Here is a 19,022-nt window from a genome sequence, read left to right as displayed (position 1 = left end):
AATGTAGCAGATGGAGGCGGGGCAAGGAAGAGGAGGCAGGTGTGCTGGGTGAAGTGAGTGACAATCACCCTGGTCCTCGCAGTCCCGGCGAATGAAACCTCTCTGGCGGCCTCATCAAGTTCAGCGCAGCGTCCCCTGCACACAGGTAGGTCCGGTAGGGAAAGGACAAACTCCAAGGCGTCCCACAGTCAAGGACAGCGAGCGGCGCCCGCGAAGCGGGGGCCGCGAGAAGTAATGTAGCAGATGGAGGCGGGGCCGGGAAGAGGAGGCAGGTGTGCTGGGTGAAGTGAGTGACAAGCACCCTGGTCCTCGCAGTCCCGGCGAATGAAACCTCTCTGGCGGCCTCACCAAGTTCAGCGCAGTGTCCCCTGCACACAGGTAGGTCCGGTAGGGAAAGGACAAACTCCAAGGCGTCCCACAGTCAAGGACAGCGAGCGGCACATATTACTTGTATTTGTTGCCAGAGAAGCCATTATAAAAGACAAACAAGGAATGTTGATCTCTATGAAAAAAGTGAAAAAGAAAATAATTATGAGTGGAAGGATTTTGCTACATATTTGTTTCTGGAAAATTGTTTTGATTTGGGTGAAGATCAGCGTATTTGTAAATACTGTTATAACAAGTTAGAAGAAAATAAAATGCCAGCTAGAGCTGTACATAATAATTTAGAATTGGTTGATATTCCTGCAGAACTTAGTGATTTAAATACGTATGAGTCTATACTCATTCAATGTGTCCATCCGTTTCAGACTATAGTTCATATGGAACCCAAAACAGGTAAATTACCTCCTTCAGATTTACAAAGAGGTTTAAAAGGAAGAGTTGTCTATTTTCCGTTAGATTTGAAAAAAAATATTGAAACAATTGATGCAGATAGTTTGGAAACTGAACCATTAGTTATTCTGGTTAATGGTGTACCTACAAAGAATAAGACAATTTTGCAGGAGCTAGTAGATGTACGAAAAGTACAAAGAGCAAATTTATATTTGAAAAGAAATAATAAGTACTATGGAGCAATTTATATGGATGAAGATGAAGAAGTTTTACTAGGAGACACAGAAATACCAACTGGACAAATTGAAAAAGTGGATAAGTCAAAAGAAGAAGAAATTTATGAACATTTCAGCATATATCCTCTCCATTCTAAAGAAGTTATGGAAAACACTACTGATTTGTTTCAGATGAAAAAAGCAAAAGGAACTCCTGTGAGTGTATGGGAGGAGAGCTTGGAAGCTCGATGTTTTCCCCAGCTGTTCCCTACAGGAAAAGGTGGACGATATGATGAACGTCCAGTACAGATTCCTGCTTCTTAGTATCGGACTACAAGATTATATGCAGAAGATCCTAGATTTCGGCAAAGTATTCCTTATTTGTTCCATCTTTTATTTGAAAGTGACTTGTCTGCATTATCACATGCAGTAAATCACATTTTAAAAAGTGGAGTATATCTACATAATGTGTCTGCAAAGGATTTTATGAACAAAGTGCACAGCGAGATGATCATTTGGAATCTCAATTGATTAATCTGATGGCTTGTCAGCGTGGGACTAATGAATATTGGTACCGACGCCATTGAGAATTGAAATGTATGTTACAGAGTTTAGGAACTCCTACATGGTTCCTTACCCTAAGCTGTGCTGAGTACGCTTGGGATGATTTACTGGATTTTCTTCGAGAGGCAAATTCAAATATTGAAAAAATCCAATACAAGACAGCAGGAGAATTGTGCTCATTGGATCCGGTTAATGTTTGCAGATATTTCAATCATAGATTTGAGGCTATGATGTCCTTCATTTGCAATAAAAAAAATCCACCTCTTGGAGAAGTTGTGGATTTCTTTAGGAGAAAAGAGTACCAAGCAAGAGGTGCTCCTCATATTCATATGCTGTTGTGGATCAAGGATGCCCCAAAATTTGGAACAGATTCTGATGATGCAGTTTTATCTTCCATTGAAGAATATGCAACATGTGCTATACCTAAAAGCACAGAAGAGAAAAACTTAAAAGAGCAAGTTTTACGTTTTCGGTGTGGAAAATACTGTCGACGAAAGTACAAGAGTAAAGATAAATTCTACACAAAATGTCGATTTGGATTTCCACGACCTGTTCTTTCAAAAGAAAGAGTAAACAGTTTTATGTCAGCTGTGCGACATACCATTACAAGAAAATCTCCGAAAAATACTTACAACCTAAGAAGAAAAGAAGACTCAAAATGTATAAATGACTACAACCCAGTCATTTTATCCATGTGGAATGCTAACATGGATATTCAGTATGTAGCTGACAATTCTATTGCTGTTGCTCGGTATGTCACATCACTAAATCTGAGAAAACGGAATTGAAAGAAATGTGGGAAGAGATTTCTCACGAGAAGAGTGTCAGTAAAAAGCTATACAGTTTCAGTTTAAAGATGTTATCGCATCGAGAAATTGGGTCATACGAATGTTCAGATAGATTATCATCTGCAAGTCTGTACTCCAAATCCAGAAGAATAATTTGGGTAAGTTTAGGCCTTGCAGGAATGCGAAATCGGGTACTGAAATCTGTTCGAGAAATTGAATATTAAGCAGAGAACGAACCGGAAAGTACAGAAATTTTGAAAACAAATATGTTGGACACATATTACCCAAAAAGAAGTCATCATCTTGAGAAAATGTGTCTCTATGAAGTGCTGCAGAATTACATTTTTACACGGAATGCCACAGAAGACATCAACAATGGAAAATATAAAGTCATTGGTGAGGAAGGATGTTTGATGAAACAAACAAAAGGAAGTTTGATTAATCACAGGAAGCTGAGTTGCGACACTCCTGACAAAAAGGTATTTTACTACTTAGCACTTTTACAGCTGTTTAAAGCATGGCGTTCAGAGGATGGATTACTTGGAGATTTTCACAGCTATGCAGATTCCTTCAATGCATGTAAAGATAGCATAGAATGCAGTACTTTCACAAATTATGTACAAATGTTAAATGAAGAAATTGAACAAGAAGCTACAATTGCAGCTGAAGTAGCTAGAGACAGTTCTCAAGACAGTCAAAGTTCTGGAACGCACAGTCAAGATCCCTTAGGGCAACCAATAGTAGAAAATGAAGCTGCAATAGCCATGATTGAAGTGGAAACAGCTATGAATCAAGCTCAGGAGGATTTTATAGACTTACCAAATTTGGTACAACAACTGAATGATGATCAACAACAAATTTATGAAGAAGTCACAAAACAAATTGATCATGGATTACTACATGAAAATAAAGAGTGCTCATGCACATCATTTGAACCAATCAGAATGTATGTGAGTGGACAAGCTGGAACTGGAAAACGTTTCTTAATGAAAGTAATTAGAAGCCACCTATAGGAAAAAACTGATTCACCTTTGTCTTGTGTTGTTACTGCTCCAACTGGGTTAGCAGCATATAACATAAAAGGAATGACCTTACATTGTTTGCTAATGTTACCAGTAGAGCATGTGAACAAAATAGAATATCACAAGCTAACAGGAGAAGCATGTTTTGAAGTTTCAAGAGTGTTGAAGAAAATGCAAGTTCTCATTATTGATGAGGTAAGCATGGTATCAAACTTAATGCTTGCCTTTGTGCATTTAAGAATGCAGCAAATTCTAAAGAGAGACTATGACGTGTTATTTGGTGGAAAACATGTTATAGTTTTTGGGGATCTACTCCAGCTCACTCCAGTTAAAGGAAAACCAGTATTTCATACTGTTACACATGAAGACACGAAAAAGTCATTAGGAAGTATAGGTAATGTGAATATTTGGTCATTCTTTGAGTACAAAGAACTCATTACCAATATGCGTCAAGCAAATGATGAAGATTATGCAAGTATTCTGAAAGATATCAGAATTGGACAACTCACAGAACATGGCAGAAAAGCTTTACAGAGTCGATTGCTATGTAATTTGTTTCCAACAGAACAAATAGTTCCAGAGAAAATATACAAGAAAATTGCAGAAAAAAGTACTGTAATCTTCTTAATGCCAACACTACATGAATGCGCTATATTCAATGAAGAACTTTTGAAATTGGAAAATGAAAAATTGGATTCTCTAGAGAATTTTTTTTCGAAAACAGCTGGTTTAGAAAAGAATCTTTATGTATGTATGAACTGTCGAGTATTTTTAAGACTTAATTTGGATGTAGAAAAAGGTTTAGTGAATGGAGCTATGGGTAAAGTTGTGGGTTTTGTGAAATACCAGAAAAAAGATAGAATTGAATTTTTAAAAATAAAATTTGATCAGATTGAAGAGGTTAAAGACATTAGTCGTTGTTCAGTTCGTTTTTTGCTAGTGAAAGACTTATATGTATGTAGGAAGCAGTTTCTGTTTTCTCTAGCATATGCTGTAACTATTCACAAATCTCAAGGATTAACTGTAGATAGTGCTTTTTTAAACATTGGATCTAGTGTGTTCAAAGAAGGTATGGCATATGTTGCTTTGTCACGAGTGAAAACATTATCTGGTTTATTCATGATAGACTTTGATGACTCAAAAGTTAGTGCTGAGGCAAATTGTGTAAAGGAGTATAATAGATTAAGAAGAAGCTATGCTCCTCATTTAGGTCAGTATCCTGTGTTTGAAAAACGTGTTGTTTGTCGGAAAAGGAGAATTGAGAATATCTGTAATGAGGATGTACAGAAGAGAAAACAAAAGGAGAGTGATGTGATTGCAAGCAAAAAGGACAATGTTGAAGAGGTTGTTGGTTGTCATTTTGAAAATAGCTCTGGTGTCAACTGCTACGCTAATGTAGTGCTGAATGTTGTATTTGATCTTGAAAGTTTGCAAGAGCAGATAATACTAAATCATGAAAAAAGATTGTTCTCTGCTGAGTTTCCTTTATGAGAAGCTGAGTAATGATAAAACTAAAATAGAAAGTGCTTCTGATGTTAGAAATCTTTTAGATGTATGTTCTGGATGTACACAGTTTACACAAAATGTCCAGCAAGATGCACAGGAATTCTTAATGTATATGCTTATGGTACTGGAAGATGAAGGGGTAGAAATAGAAAATATGTTTGGTCTCTCTTATAAATGGGAACATTGTTGTGAAAACTGTTTGAACACATGCAGCTCTAATGTTGATTCTGAAAGGTTCATATATTTAACATTACCAGAGAGTAAATCAGTGACTTTTAGTAAATTATTTAAAGATGCATATCACAACATGGAATGTTCTCAATGTAAATCAGACATGTTATCAACGTTATTTTTAAAGAAATATGGACAGTATATAATTTTAATGATTCAACGTTGTAGAGCGGATGGAACAAAATTGGACACATTAATAAAGAACTTTGTAGGAAATCAATTATCAATATCAGGAAAGACTTTTGTTGCAGTTGCAATAATTTTCCATGATGGACCTTCTATAACTTCTGGTCATTACACAGTTTATCTAAAAATTGAAAAAGGCTGGACACTGTGTAATGATTCTCAATTGATTTTCAAGCAACGTTTGCCTGCAGAATTACCAAATTCCTACCTAATTTTTCTGAAACCAAAATTTTACATACAAATTGCAGCATCTGAAGAAACCATTATTTTGATTTTATTGGATTACCATTGGATATTTCACCAAAAAAGAATTAAAAAATTACCATTTGGCCTCATGGAAAGGTAACTGTTTATATTGTGGACTTGTTTGACAGATATTAATTTGGTGTATGTGCTTAAGCAGCAAGATTTACAGACGTAATTTATTGTAAATAGTTATTGTTCTTAGAGGATATTTTTAATATATATGTTACATTTCTGATAGATTCAGGGCTTTTTTAAACAATCTTTCTGGTTGTTTTTTTTTTTTGCCCGCTGTTAAGTGATGAATGCAATTGATTTCACGATTTACAGTGAAATTCAATATATTCTGAAAACAGCAAAAAAAGGGCAAAAAATTAATTTTTTAAATATGAAAATATGTGTACTGTATTCTAAAATGTATTGATAAATATTACTACTTTTTTTCTTTTTTTTCAGATCGAGAAAGAAAACTTAGGAAATTGAATCCATTTTTTTGTAATTAAAAAAACCCATTTATTTCTAATTAAGATATTTTGTTGGTCAGGTAAGTTTCAAATATCTGTATTTGTCACCCCTTCACTTTCATGCTCCCTTTTCTTCACTTCTCCTCACTCTGCTTTTCTCATTCCCCTTCCCTCTCTCTTCTTCCTTTACTGCTCTCTCGTAACTCCCTCACTCCTTCTCTACTACTCCCCTAGGTTTACTGCCTCCATCATTATTTTGTCAACCATGTTTCTCTCCCTGTCTCCATATGTCTGAGTTATTCTAACTGCCTTACTCCTTCTCCTCGTCTCTGTTTCTGTCTCTTTCCCTTTGTCTGTCTTACCCTTAATTTCCTTAACATCTCTGGGGCATATTTACAAGCTCCCTGTGCCACAACTACGTCACTTTTCATGACGTACTGGTGGCGCAGTGGCCTCCTCCATATTTACAAGGAGAGGAAAAGCCACCCTGCGTGACTTTTCCTCTCCTCGTAAATACAGCCACTTCACACGCAGCACTGTGCATTGAAGGGGCGTTCAATGGGTGTTGTTGTGGGTGTTCCCACGCAACACCCATAGAACTAGACACATCTCCAGATTTACAAGAAATCGTAACTCTGGAGATGCATGTGAATGCTACACCACCCTAGAGGTAGCGCAGCGTGGCACAACGAGAAGAAAAGTTTACATTTCTCCTCGTTTTTTCCTCTTTCAGTGCGTGCTGCATGCTACAGCACGCATTGAAAGAGGAAAAAGCCTCTTGTGATTCTTTTTGTGCAGGAAGGTGTCCCTTCCTGCAGAAGAACAATCTCCCCACCACGCAGGCATGCTTGCAGCATGGTGTAAGGGAGCCTGCACCGGTGCATGGCTGCAGTTTGTGCGCCAGCGCAGGGGAAGCATAGAGATGCAACATATTCATGTAAATATGTTGCATCTTTGTGCTCCGAAACTAACGCAGCATGGCACAGCAAAATTACTTGCTGCACCGTGCTGCGTTAGTGTGTTATAAATCTGCCCCTTTGTTTCTACCACTCCTCCTCTCTCTAGCACTCATTTTCCATCTATGTTAATTTTTTAACCTTCTCCGTCATTCTCCTTCCCTCACCTTCCCTAACTGTCACTATCCTTTACTCATAGTCACTCCTATTCTCCTACTTCACTTTCTCCTGTCTGTATCTCACACCCCTTCACCTTTTTGTATTATTTCCTTCACTCTCCCTCACTCTCCTTTGCTCATTGAAATCCTGACTCCCTTTCTCTCACTGCAGTTTCCAAAATCCCTCCATCCCCGGCGCAGGGAATGTGCACGTTGCTGAATAAAGGACGGATGTTGAGAGATCTGGAGCATGGTGAATAGGCAGCCGCAGATGATGTGCTCGGCTGAGATGGTCCAGGTAGAGGGTTCTCCCTTAGGCCTCTTGTGCTTTCACGAGCATACCGAATTGGATGCACTTTTTTAAAGTGCCTGAGCATGCTATAAATACTGATGGAGTATTTTTTGGTTGCATCCCCTCTAGACAATTGTGCAAGTGACCTTAGGAGCATTCACTTTTTTTTGCCCCTCAGGGAAAGTGAAAAAATTCCAAATGAAAGAGTTCTTCTGTTTACTCTTTCTGGGTGGTTCTTGAAAGGTGTCATCACTGTCTGAAGATGACTGGACTTCTGACATTTTACTGGAGTAGCTCTTCAGCAACCTTCTCTCAGGAAATAAGTAGAAATAGTGAGGGGAGTGGGAGTGGGTGTGGTTTTTGAAGATTCTCGAACTGAAACTAATATGAACCAATGAAAAGTGTTGTTTTGTTTTGTGATCACATGACTTGCCGTGCGTGCACGGTACGCGAACCGTGCGCGCACGGTACACGTACCGTGTGCGCACGGCGGGGAAAAATTATAAAAAAAATAGAATTAAAAATAAAATGTAAGTGTTTATATGTTAGGTGGCTCTAAAAAGGGCCGTTGTGTTAATAGAGGGACAGAGGAAAAAAAGAATGGCAAAAATTATAGGGTGCCACACGTGTGCTGCTGTATCTTGCTCTCTATTAGGGGAATGCTGGTCTCCCCAATAGCAAGAAGAGCACTACACGTATTGCACCGTATATGCACCCTCTTAAACAGAGGGTGTATATCCAGAGGAGCAGAAGCAGGTGAAGCTGCCGCCGCAGATGAAGTGCTCGGCTGAGCTGCCGATGATGTGCTCGGCTGAGCTTCTGCGGATGTGCTCGGCTGAGCTGCTGGAGGGTTTTCTCTAGCAGCTCGAGCATAAGCCACAGGATGTACATCTCTAACGTGCCTGATCATAGTGAAGATACTAAAAGAGTATTTCTTTTTAGGATCTCCTCTAGATAAGACACGATCACAAAGAGTGCAGGTGACTTTTGGAGCATTCACTTTCTTTTGCCCCTCCGGAAAAGTAAAAAATTGCCATATGAGTCTTTTTGTTTCCTCTGTCTCTGTGGCACAAAGGTCTCCTGAAGATGACTGCTGCTCTGCCATTCTGAAGTACTGAAGTACTAGAAAAGCTGCTCAGCTCCTTCTCCAAGGGAATCAGAAGAAATAATGAGGGGAGTGGGTGTGGTGTTGGAAGTTTCTGGAACTGAAACTACTATAAACCAATGTAAAGTGTTGTTTCTTAATCACATGACCTGAAACTAGTATAAACCAATGAAAAGTGTTGTTTCTTAAATCACATGACTTGCAGTGCGCGCACCGTACGCGTACGGAGCGCGTACGGAGCGTGCACGGAACACGCGCGCATGCGCGTATGGAGCACATGCGCACGCGCGTACGGAGAACGCATGCATGCGCATACGGAGCACACGCGCTTGCACGTACGGAGCACGCGCGTACGGAGCACGTACGACGTACGCATGTGGAAGTAGAGCGCGTACGCATGCGCACAAGAAGCACGTACGCATGCGTACCGTGCGCGCACCGTACGCGTACGGTACACATGCGCGTAGCGTACGCGTACGGTGCGCGCACAGTCAAAAACCCTTAAAAAACAATAAAAAAATAATAATAATAATAATTTTAGTGTTTATAAGTTTATAGAAGATATTAACTATGCTGTTCAACTTCATCCAAATTAAACAAAAAAAAAGAGCTGAGCCATTCCATATTACAGGATATAGTTAATCTATAACTATATACATAGCTAGTTTATTGTAAAATAAATATATAAAAAATATAATAATGCATACATAAATTAGCATTTAAAAAACCTTGCAAATTCACTTAAAAAACCATAGGTTTCACTCACGTTATAGTTAGGAATTAGCATTTAAAAAAACCTTGCAAATTCACTGAAAAAACCATAGGTTTCACACACGTTATAGTTAAGAATTAGCATTTAAAAAACCTTGCAAATTCACTGAAAAAACCATAGGTTTCACACATGTTATAGTTAGCTGGACATTTCACTCGTAAAAAAACATTGAAATTCCCCCGTTATAGTTAGTTCAGCTAACTATAACTCGCGCGACAGCAATCCACTGCTGATGACGTCACATATTACATCACTCATGACATGGTCATTGACATCACTGATGACATCACTGATGACATCTCAAATGACATCACTGATGACATCACTGATGACGTCATCCATGTGATAAATTAGTGCATCTTCTCACACCCTAATATAACCTTTGATACACCGACTCAAAATTTTCGACTGCCATTTTGAAAACCATAGATACTCCAATAGCAATAACTACATACCCACTCATTGACTCTTAGCTCTACATACATCTCCACTCACTCACCTGTACAGTCACTCATACTTACAGTCAGTCCGTGCAGGACTATCATATGCATTTATACACCTATATAGACAATCACACACCGCCAATCATCCATTGAGGTACTGACACACCTAGTCCTGTCATGCAAATAATTAATCACAGTCCAATTTACTCAGCTATACAGTTAAACACACTCAAGTTCACTTACTCATAAAAATACAAACAAATTCTGATGCTCTTATACAATTACTGATACAAGCACACACTCATCTATACAGCCACTCTTGCAATCACACACTCTCACATATAGATAGTTATATACTCTTACACACATATACACTGCGTTTCACATATATAGTTACTGACACATGTACAACTGAGATATACATTCAATCACTAACACACCCATACATACACTCACCCACCCATACAGTCCATCACATATGCACTCTTAAAACCATGCAGCATAGAATCACCCACTCACACATCTATGCACAGAGTCAAACACACCCTACCCACACAAACACTCAGGCACCCATACAGATACTCAGACAACCAATCAATAACCCATATAGACACTCATATAGCTATTCACAAAACCATGCAGCCACTTATACACCAACACACAGACACATACAGACATTCACACAGTTTAGTCACTGGTCTGCGGTGAGATACATTTAATGACTCACTTATAGACTCAGTTACACACCTAGAAAATCATCCATTCACACACTTGTACACCAACTCATTCTTCAACAGGCGTTTCCCTAGATATATAAAACATATTTAAACTTTACAGAAACACACAGTCACTGGATGATGTCATCAGTGATGTCATCAGTGATGTCATTTGAGATGTCATCAGTGATGTCATCAGTGATATCACTGACCATGTCATGAGTGATGTAATATGTGATCTCAACAGCAGTGGATTGCGGTCGCGCGACTTATAGTTAGCTGAACTAACTATAACGGGGGAATTTCAATGGTTTTTTACAAGTGAAATGTCCAGCTAACTATAACATGTGTGAAACCTATGTTTTTTTCATATATATATATATATATATATATATATATATATATATATATATATATATATATATATTACCTACTGGCGCTCGCCAGTAGGTAGTTATAGTTAGGACCTATTTTCCATAGGAAATCCGCAACATTCTATTCCCAATAAGTCTGGCGCCGGTTGACGAATCTTCGTGAATTTTCCAAACTTTTGGCCAGCTCCTGTCCGCTCCTGTTCTGAAAATTTCACGGTGATTTGTGCTAATTTGCTGTCGAGTGTCTGTCTACATTCGAAACCAGGAACTGTTGGCAGCCATTTTGTGCCTCGGTAGAAGCGAGGCTGAAGAAGTAAGGGGATTAAGTGTTTAAAACATATAAAGGGGGCAGGGTAGAAATACTCTGACCCTCTGGTGTTTCTCAGGGGGTCCCAGAAGGACCCCCTGGGGCCCCTTTTTAAAAAAAAAATATAGGCGAAATACGCGCAGGTTGCACGGATCTGGCCAAAAAAAAAAAAAAAATGAAGCGCGGGTTAATAATTAGCGCCCGTGTGGGCCAAATCCCGGGGGCAAATGTTTTTATATTTTTAGGGGGAGGGGGGCTATGTGGCCCCCCTCCTGGATCCCTCGAGGGCCCTGGGGACCGCCACCCCCCAGGGCCGGCTCCTACAGTGTCCTGGGGTGCCCACCCCCAGAACACTGTTGTTTGCTATGAAAGGGCAGGAGTCTCCCGCCCTCCCATAGCAAACTTCGTTAGGATTTTGAAAGAGAGCAGGTCCTGCTCTCTCTTTCAAAATCCAAACGTTATTGCTTTTCCATACGGGGAGCTGCATGTCAGCAGCTCCCCATGTGGAAAAGCAATGCCGGCTCCCGAAGGACGCGGGGAGCCGGCTGGGACCGTGGGGGCGTTGGGGCTCCCCCCATGGTCTCCAACGGTTTTTTATAAGCCCCGGGGGATGGGGTCCCCGGGGATAATAAAAATTAGTGATAGGGGCTATTTTTTTTTACAGTAAAATTAGGTGTCGTGCATCCTAATGCGTTGGGTGCACGGTTCCTCGCGCGTTGGGTGTGCGGTTCCTAACGCGTTGGGTGCGCGGATCCAAGGATAAAAAACTGAAATTTTTGGGAGATAAACATCTAGATGAAGTGTTTTGTTCTTGAGTGGCTCTAAAAAGAGGCGTCGTGTGTTCATTGAGAGTTTTTGGTACTTATAAGTAAGTACCTATACAGAGTCTAAAGTTGTTGAGGAAGACTCTGTTTCCTTCATCAGTGAAGTGTACTCCATCTCTCCTATACATCTCTTGCATATGAAAGCGCAGATTGTTATTGTTTATGGACCCCATTCTATAGTCTCGGAGAAAAGCAGAAACAGATTTATTCACATGTTTCCTAGCTTTCTCAATCTGTGGACAAAAATGATTGGACCAGTTCCACTTCTGCCTTTGGCATATGTTAGAGTACACAAAGGCAGTTTTGGGAAAAAGTGAAAACAATTCTGCAAAGGTGTCCTTCATAAGCATTTCCAGACCTACCCCAGTCAAAATGCCTAGGTCATTGCCACCACAGTACACTATTATGTGGTCAGGATGTTGGATATGCATAAAGGTTTTTACCAATGGCATCAATTGGTGCCCCTTTAACCCTCTCTGTCCAATCCATTTAATGTCTCTATTTGGCAAACCTAGGTCTCTGTGAATGCCTTTGTTTTCTGCATACCTTTGGCTCCAGAAAATATAGCTGTGTCCCACAATCCACACTCTAAGCATCTTGAAGGGAGGTCTGGATGCACTCAGATCGTCTCAGTAAATGAAATGGCAGTTTGAAAAGTAACCTGCAAATCAGCAAGGATGCGCCAGGAATGATGCGTCACGCAAGTTTACCCTTGCGCCACACATGATGCGCCGCATTTATAATGCGGCGCATCATGGCGCAGGGATAAACAGATGCGTGACGCATCCAATGGCGTAAGGTTGGCGCAGTGCTTCAGTTGCGTCGCAAGCGCGACGCAACTCCAGCACTGTTCCAACCAACCCTATCCCTAACATGGTGCGTCAAGCCTTACGCCTGCTTCAAGCAGGCGCACGGTTTTGGCGCATCAGCGTTGGGAAAGTGACTCAGTCAAATCTTATAGATTTGACTGAGTCACTTTTCAGTGGCGTTCCTGCGACGGAACGCCCCCCCCTATGTCGACACGCCCACGTGAAACCTGACGCAGGTTTTACGTGGCGCAGGGCTTTACATCGTGACGCATCTCCATAGATGCGTCACGATGTAAATATGGCGCAACGTGGCGCAGGGTTTACACCGCCGCTGCGTCACAAAAGTGACGCAACGGCGGCGTAAAAGTGGCGCATCTCCGACATAGATCTGCCCCTAAGATTTTTCTTAAATGGTGGCTAAGATGCAGTTTTGAAAAAAGACAAGAAATCATTGGTTGTTTGACAACCTTCTACACTGAAAGGTAGGGTGCATGTTTCTGTTTTATAAAAGCATGATTCGTATTGGTTAACAAAAAGTGCGTGAAAGGAACATTATATATGATAAGCTGATATGTTGAAAAGTCAAGCACACTTGCTGTTTTGATTAGCAACATTGTGTGCCGAACTTGTGACCTGTGTGCTCAGTTCAGTGTTCCTTGACCTGTTGCTATGGTAACAGGCAGAAGGCAGAATGGGGGTAGGGTTCAAATTCATGTCATTTTGAAAGGGTTGACATGTTTAACCAATAGAAATGTGTGTTTGCTCTTGAATTTATGTGGGAAGGAATGTGATTTGATGTTTACATGTATATGTATGGAAAATGAGAGGGAAACTTTGCCATTCTTTGGTTTTGCTGACAGGTGCACAGTGCAGAGATTCTGTATAAGAAAATCTGGTGTGTGACTGATATACTTCTTAATCTACAAAACAACTTGAAAGGTGAGTTATTTAATTGTGAGGGGATGTATGTAGACTATTTTGATTTTAATCAGACTAATGTATTTATCCTGCTAAAGTGTAGGGAGTACTTTTTTTTGTCTACAATCTTATTGACAGTGTGTGTGCATGTAGAAACCATTCTGTGATAAGCATTTATGTTTTTCATGTGTTTGCAGACAGATAACTGTGCTGTTTTTATATTTTGGTACAATTAGAAATCAGTCATTGTTTATGAATTTGCAAAATGAGTCATGTTTGAACACTAAAATGTAGTACTCGTAGATTAAGAAATGTGTTTTGGTAAACTCCTAGGGATAATGTTGTTTGTCTAGAATCACACTGTGAGTCTGTGTGCATTTGGGAACAACTGTGAGAGAAGCATTTGGTAACATCATGTATTTGCTGACAGATAACTGTTTTAAAACCTGTCATGTTGTCAAGTTTTAGTAGTATTAGAAGCCAGTCTTTGCATATGCATTGATAAAATGAGTCAGGCTTTGACACTAAAGTGCAGTACTTAAATATGTAGATTGTGTGCAGTACCCTTACCTCTTCTAGACTAGTGAATGATTTTAGGTAAACTCCTAGGATAGTGTTGCTTGTCTAAAATCACACTGAGAGTCTGTGTGCATTTGGAAACCACTGTGAGAGAAGCATTTGGGAACATCATATATTTGCAAACAGATAACTGTTTTAAAACCTGCCATGTTGTCAAGTTTTAGTAGCATTAGAAGCTAGTCTTTGCTTATGCTTTGATAAAATGAGTTAGGCTTTGACACTAAAGTGCAGTACTTAAATATGTAGATTGTGTGTAGTCCCCTTACCCCTTGCACTGTAGTGAATGAGTTTTGGTAAACTCTTAGGAATAGTGTTGCTTGTCTAGAATCACACTGTGAGTCTGTGTGCATTTGGGAACCACTGTGAGAGAAGCATTTGGGAACATCATGTATTTGTGAACAGATAACTGTATTAAAACCTGCCATGTTGTCAAGTTTTAGTAGCATTATAAGCTAGTCTTTGCTTATGCTTTGATAAAATGAGTTAGGCTTTGACAATAAAGTGCAGTACTTAAATATGTAGATTGTGTGTAGTCCCCTTACCCCTTGCACAGGAGCGAATGAGTTTTGGTAAACTCTTAGGAATAGTGTTGCTTGTCTAGAATCACACTGTGAGTCTGTGCATTTGGGAACCACTGTGAGAAAAGCATTTGGTAACATCATGTATTTGCTGACAGATAACTGTTTTAAAACCTGTCAAGTTGTCAAGTTTTAGTAGGATTAGAAGCCAGTGTTTGCTTATGGATTGATAAAATGAGTCAGGCTTTGACACTAAAGTGCAGTACTTAAATATGTGGATTGTAAACAGTACTCTTACGACTTCTACACTACTGAATGAGTTTTGGTAAACTCCTATGATAGTGTTGCTTGCCTAAAATCACACTGTGAGTCTGTGTGCATTTGGTAAAGGATTGTGAGACAAGGATTTGGTAACATCGTGTATTTGCTGATAGATAAGTGTTTTAAAACCTGTCATGTTGTCAAATTTTAGTTGCATTAGAAGCCAGTCATGGCTTATGCTTTGATTAAATGAGTCAGGCATTGACACTAAAGTGGAGTCCTGAAATATGTAGATTGTGTGCAGTCCCCTTACCTCTTCCATAGTAGTGAATACGTTTTGGTAAACTCCTAGGGATAGTGTTGCTTGTATAGAATCACACTGTGAGTCTGTGTGCATTTGGGAACTACTGTCAGAGAAGCATTTGGGAACATCATGTATTTGCTGACAGATAACTGTTTTAAAACTTGCCATGTTGTCAAGTTTTAGTAGCATTAGAAGCTAGTCTTTGCTTATACTTTGATAAAATGAGTTAGGCTTTGACACTAAAGTGCAGTACTTACATATGTAGATTGTGTGCAGTCCCTTTACCCTTTCCACAGTAGTGAATGTGTTTTGGTAAACTCCTAGAGATAGTGTTGCTTGTCTAGAATCGAATTGTGAGTTAGTGTGCATTTGGGAACCACTGTGAGAGAAGCATTTGGTAACATTTTGTATTTGCTGACAGATAAGTGTTTTAAAACCTGTCATGTTGTCAAATTTTAGTAGCATTAGAAGCCAGTCATGGCTTATGCTTTGATTAAATGAGTCAGGCATTGACACTAAAGTGGAGTCCTGAAATATGTAGATAGTGTTCAGTCCCCTTACCCTTTCCATAGTAGTGAATGAGTTTTTGTAAACTCCTAGGGATAGTGTTGATTGTATAGAATCAAACTGTGAGTCTGGGTGCATTTGGAAACCACTGTGAGAGAAGCATTTGGGAACATCATGTATTTGTGAACAGATAACTGTTTTAAAACCTGCCATGTTGTCAAGTTTTAGTAGCATTAGAAGCTAGTCTTTGCTTATGCTTTGATAAAATGAGTTAGGCTTTGACACTAAAGTGTAGTACTTAAATATGTAGATTGTGTGTAGTCCTCTTACCCCTTGCACAGTAGTGAATGACTTTTGGTAAACTCTTAGGAATAGTGTTGCTTGTTTAGAATCACACTGTGAGTCTGTGTGCATTTGGAAACCACTGTGAGAGAAGCATTTGGGAACATCATGTATTTGCGAACAGATAACTGTATTAAAATCTGCCATGTTGTCAAGTTTTAGTAGCATTAGAAGCTAGTCTTTGCTTATGCTTTGATAAAATGAGTTAGGCTTTGACACTAAAGTGCAGTACTTAAATATGTAGATTGTGTGTAGTCCCCTTACCTCTTGCACAGTAGTGAATGAGTTTTGGTAAACTCTTAGGAATAGTGTTGCTTGTCTAGAATCACACTGTGAGTCTGTGCATTTGGGAACCACTGTGAGAGAAGCATTTGGGAACATCATGTATTTGCAAACGGATAACTGTTTTAAAACCTGCCATGTTGTCAAGTTTTATTAGCATTAAAAGCCAGTGTTTGCTTATGGATTGATAAAATGAGTCAGGCTTTGACACTAAAGTGAAGTACTTAAATATGGGGATTGTAAACAGTACTCTTACGACTTCTACACTACTGAATGAGTTTTGGTAAACTCCTATGATAGTGTTGCTTGCCTAAAATCACACTGTGAGTCTGTGTGCATTTGGTAAAGGATTGTGAGACAAGGATTTGGTAACATCGTGTATTTGCTGATAGATAAGTGTTTTAAAACCTGTCATGTTGTCAAATTTTAGTAGCATTAGAAGCCAGTCATTGCTTATGCTTTGATTAAATGAGTCAGGCATTGACACTAAAGTGGAGTCCTGAAATATGTAGATTGTGTGCAGTCCCCTTACCTCTTCCATAGTAGTGAATACGTTTTGGTAAACTCCTAGGGATAGTGTAGCTTGTATAGAATCACACTGTGAGTCTGTGTGCATTTGGGAACTACTGTGAGAGAAGCATTTGGGAACATCATGTATCTTCTGACAGATAACTGTTTTAAAACTTGCCATGTTGTCAAGTTTTAGTAGCATTAGAAGCTAGTCTTTGCTTCTGCTTTGATAAAATGAGTTAGGATTTGACACTAAAGTGCAGTACTTACATATGTAGATTGTGTGCAGTCCCTTTACCCTTTCCACAGTAGTGAATGTGTTTTGGTAAACTCCTAGAGATAGTATTGCTTGTCTAGAATCACATTGTGAGTTAGTGTACATTTGGGAACCACTGTGAGAGAAGTATTTGGTAACATTTTGTATTTGCTGAGATATAACTGTTTTAAAACCTGTCATGTTGTCAAGTTTTAGTTGTATTAGAAGCCAGTCTTTGCATATGCATTGATAAAATGAGTCAGGCTTTGACACTAAAGTGCGGTACTTAAATATGTAGATTGTTTGCAGTACCGTTACCTCTTCTAGACTAGTGAATGAGTTTTGGTAAACTCCTAGGATAGTGTTGCTTGTCTAAAATCACACTGTGAGTCTGTGTGCATTTGGGTAAGGATTGTGAGAGAAGCATTTGCTAACATTATGTATTTGCTGACAGATAAGTGTTTAAAAACCTGTCATGTTGTCAAATTTTAGTAGCATTAGAAGCCAGTCATTGCTTATGCTTTGATTAAATGAGTCAGGCATTGACACTAAAGTGGAGTCCTGAAATATGTAGATTGTGTGCAGTCCCCTTACCTCTTCCATAGTAGTGAATACGTTTTGGTAAACTCCTAGGGATAGTGTAGCTTGTATAGAATCACACTGTGAGTCTGTGTGCATTTGGGAACTACTGTGAGAGAAGCATTTGGGAACATCATGTATCTTCTGACAGATAACTGTTTTAAAACTTGCCATGTTGTCAAGTTTTAGTAGCATTAGAAGCTAGTCTTTGCTTCTGCTTTGATAAAATGAGTTAGGATTTGACACTAAAGTGCAGTACTTACATATGTAGATTGTGTGCAGTCCCTTTACCCTTTCCACAGTAGTGAATGTGTTTTGGTAAACTCCTAGAGATAGTATTGCTTGTCTAGAATCACATTGTGAGTTAGTGTACATTTGGGAACCACTGTGAGAGAAGTATTTGGTAACATTTTGTATTTGCTGAGATATAACTGTTTTAAAACCTGTCATGTTGTCAAGTTTTAGTTGTATTAGAAGCCAGTCTTTGCATATGCATTGATAAAATGAGTCAGGCTTTGACACTAAAGTGCGGTACTTAAATATGTAGATTGTTTGCAGTACCGTTACCTCTTCTAGACTAGTGAATGAGTTTTGGTAAACTCCTAGGATAGTGTTGCTTGTCTAAAATCACACTGTGAGTCTGTGTGCATTTGGGTAAGGATTGTGAGAGAAGCATTTGCTAACATTATGTATTTGCTGACAGATAAGTGTTTAAAAACCTGTCATGTGGTCAAATTTTAGTAGCATTAGAAGCAAGTCATGGCTTATGCTTTGATTAAATGAGTCAGGCATTGACACTAAAGTGGGGTCCTGAAATATGTAGATTGTGTGCAGTCCCCTTACCCTTTCCATAGTAGTGAATGAGTTTTTGTAAACTCCTAGGGATAGTGTTGCTTGTATAGAATCACACTGTGAGTCTGTGTGCATTTGGAAACCACTGTGAGAGAAGCATTTGGGAACATCATGTATTTGCAAACGGATAACTGCTCTAAAACCTGCCATGTTGTCAAGTTTTAGTAGCATCAGAAGCTAGTCTTTGCTTATGCTTTGATAAAATGAGTTAGGCTTTGACACTAAAGTGCAGTACTTAAATATGTAGATTGTGTGTAGTCCCCTTACCTCTTGCACAGTAGTGAATGAGTTTTGGTAAACTCTTAGGAATAGTGTTGCTTGCCTAGAATCACACTGTGAGTCTGTCTGCATTTAGGAACCACTGT

The sequence above is a fragment of the Triturus cristatus genome, chromosome 7 (assembly GCF_964204655.1).
Source record: "Triturus cristatus chromosome 7, aTriCri1.1, whole genome shotgun sequence".
Classification (NCBI taxonomy): Eukaryota; Metazoa; Chordata; class Amphibia; order Caudata; family Salamandridae; genus Triturus; species Triturus cristatus.
This window is presented reverse-complemented; position numbering follows the sequence as displayed.